A 3476-nucleotide genomic window follows, 5' to 3' on the forward strand; every position below is an offset into this window, starting at 1 on the left:
GTACGTGGCAGCGACGGGGAAAGGGGGAGGGGGGGGGGGGGGGAGGAAGGTGGCTGCTCTGTGATTGTTGATGTTAGGAAGTGCTGCCCAAGCAGAATTTGCGATCTGTCCATGATTCTTTGTCACTTTCGATGGAGACACGGTAGAGTTCATTTCTTGTAGAGAGGTGTGATTTTCTCCTCCTGTAGGCTTGACAAACTGAAGAAAGCCGAATTATATGCCGTCATGATAGCGGTGTTGAGATTCTTTCAGTTCGCAAAAAACTTGTGAGGTTTTAGTGGATGGACTTGGTATGAAACATGTGTTAAAACCAGCAAAATAGTACAGCAGCACTCCGTCTTCAGGCCACGAGTGGCCTACCGGGGCCATCTGACCGCCGTGTCATCCTCAGTGGAGGATGCATATAGGAGGGGCGTGGGGTCAGCACACCGCTCTCCCAGTCGTATGATGGTATTCTTGACCGAAGCCGCTACTATTCGGTCGAGTAGCTCCTCAATTAGCATCACGAGGCTGAGTGCACCCCGAAAAATGGCAACAGCGCATGGCGGCCTGGATGGTACCCATCAAAGTGCCGACCACGCCGACAGCGCTTAACTTTGGTGATCTCACGGGAACCGGTGTATCCACTGCGGCAAGGGTGTTGCCCAAAATAGTACAGTAGACGACCTGCAATGCTGTACTAATGCTCTTCTGTAAGAGCTACTAATTTGGATGCTATAATAAACTTTAATGAATGTTTTCTCACGATACATTCCTGGTGACACGGACATAATACGAAATTTCATGTGATTGTCATATTTTCACCCAAATTCCTCTCGTTTGTTGACCGTTGCGCAAAGGGACCGATCTAGATATAAGCAAACCTACTATGGCAAGAAAGGACACTTTTCTCGCCATGCCCAGTTGAGTTGATCAGTTTATTTATTTGTCCTGCAGAGTGGGTACTCATTTTAGCCATTTAAACACATGGTTCCAATATACACTGAATTGTATGAAAAGATTACAAAAAATGGCTCTGAGCACTATGGGACTTAACTTCTAAGGTCATCAGTCCCCTAGAACTTAGAACTACTTAAACCTAACTAACCTAAGGACATCACACACATCCATGCCCGAGGCAGGATTCGAACCTGCGACCGTAGCGGCCGCGCGGTTCCAGACTGTAGCGCCTTTAACCGCTTGGCCACCACGGCCGGCAAAAGATTACAAAATTGATGTATGCAGATATGAGCTCAGGCTACCACAATTCTGTCCACCATAGAGGGATAACAGATTTAGAAGTAAATTAGGGATCTGTGATTTATCAGTTCACACCATTTCGGAAACTGGATCACAAACAAGACATAAAAATGAAAAACGCATGCCACTAAAACCTACAGATTTGCCCTTCATACTCTTAAGGAAATTATCAATCACTTTATCAAGGAGAATGTCTTTAGTAAACAAAAGAGGAGGCAACGTATGAAAGTAAACAACTAAAGATTACAGAAACAACTATAATAGCTGTAACTGAAACAGTACTGCTGACTAATTATAAAATCTTTGTAACCATACAGCTTCATTGAGAACTGTCAGCTAGCTGTCAAATTACTACGTGACTTTATTTTACCATCATAGAAACAGCGACAACTGACTGACAAAAGGATTCGTGAGTGATGCAACGTGTACGTCTCGTCCATCTAGACGTAAACAGACGTGCATAATTAATTCCATACAGGAATAGTGTAAAAGTAAACGAAATACAGCAACTGTAATGTTCACAGGTGTACTTGACAATTACGGTACTTCCCAAATAGGCCTATTGTACGAAATATAATAAAACTATTAGCAGCAAACTTGGAAGATTCAATTTAAAATCTCATACTGCGACGTGTTTCGTGCTAAGGGTCGAAAAATAAAAATAAAAAAAGAGGGGGAGAGAGCAGACAGAGAGAAGAAGCTAACGGATTTAGATTGTATCCCATACTCAGCAATGTATTCAAATAGTCCAACCTTTCACTCTCAAATTTGGGATATCAGCTTCCAATTCAAACTCATATTCACATGCAGGAGAACTGTACATGATGTTGATACGATGTTGTTGTAGATGTAGATGGAGGGGAAAAGAAGCGTGGGTGAAGCGGAGTCGTATGACGGTGGCAGTCATTGATCGTTCCAAGTAGGTCTTCGCGAACCATGGCTTTGTAGTAGTTTGAGGTTGTGACACCACACAGTAACCACCTTTCGTTTCTTGTGATGCTTTCCACGTCTCTTGCCACTGATGCAATCCGTGGCTCTTGACACACGTAACTAGCCTGTAGAGGCGGTTTCAGATCATGGATAGCTGACAAATGTATAAGAAGCTTTATGTTTCTGTCAGAACCATCCTCTGGAAGTTTGGGCCTATTTGTCTGATTCAGCTCGTGTACGTGCAAGAAGACGAGTTACACGAGCTACAGATAGCAGTGGCAAGAACAATAGCGCCGGCTGTGAGGCGGAATGTGTTGTGGAGCATCCCAGCTGCCGGGCTGCCGCCCCGCCCCGCGGATGCCACTGGCAGCGCCTGCCTTCCCTTTGTGGTTGCCACGAGACGCGGTTTGCTGCACCTGAGGGAGGCGGCGGCGGAAGAAGAGACAGCCCCTACCGTCTGACAGCCGCCACCCGCAGTACGGCGCCTGCTGACAGCCTTGTGCAGCCGCCTGGGGCGGTAACTACGTCACGGGCTGCTCTAGTCAGCGCACATTTATTATTATTATTATTTGACAATTAAAGAGCATGTAGAAACATTGGTTAGCTTTAGTCTTCCTCGTGTTCTTTTATCTTCTCAAAACTTTTTCATCCTGAATGAGATTTTCACTCTGCAGCGGAGTGTGCGCTGATATGAAACTTCCTGGCAGATTAAAACTGTGTGCCCGACCGAGACTGCCAGGAAGTTTCATATCAGCGCACACTCCGCTGCAGAGTGAAAATCTCATTCTGGAAACATTCCCCAGGCTGTGGCTAAGCCATGTCTCCGCAGTATCCTTTCTTTCAGGAGTGCTAGTTCTGCAAGGTTCGCAGGAGAGCTTCTGTAAAGTTTGGAAGGTAGGAGACGAGGTACTGGCAGAAGTAAAGCTGTGAGTACCGGGCGTGAGTCGTGCTTCGGTAGCTCAGTTGGTAGAGCACTTGCCCGCGAAAGGCAAAGGTCCCGAGTTCGAGTCTCGGTCGGGCACGCAGTTTTAATCTGCCAGGAAGTTTCATATCAGCGCACACTCCGCTGCAGAGTGAAAATCTCATTCTGGAAACATTCCCCAGGCTGTGGCTAAGCCATGTCTCCGCAGTATCCTTTCTTTCAGGAGTGCTAGTTCTGCAAGGTTCGCAGGAGAGCTTCTGTAAAGTTTGGAAGGTAGGAGGCGAGGTACTGGCAGAAGTAAAGCTGTGAGTACCGGGCGTGAGTCGTTTTTCATCCTGTCTGTACAAATCTGTGGTCGTTATACACGGTCCAGTCACGTTAATAA

General features: G+C 46.3%; 1 non-coding gene across 1 annotated transcript; it reads left to right on the forward strand.

Annotated features, from left to right (window-relative positions):
• The first annotated feature begins 3117 nt into the window (after positions 1-3117).
• Trnas-cga (transfer RNA serine (anticodon CGA)) lies at positions 3118-3194 on the forward strand. The gene has a single exon. It is a non-coding gene; the product is annotated as a tRNA-Ser (tRNA).
• Positions 3195-3476: the final 282 nt, after the last annotated feature.

This window comes from Schistocerca serialis, chromosome 4 (assembly GCF_023864345.2).
Source record: "Schistocerca serialis cubense isolate TAMUIC-IGC-003099 chromosome 4, iqSchSeri2.2, whole genome shotgun sequence".
In the NCBI taxonomy this organism is placed as follows: domain Eukaryota; kingdom Metazoa; phylum Arthropoda; class Insecta; order Orthoptera; family Acrididae; genus Schistocerca; species Schistocerca serialis.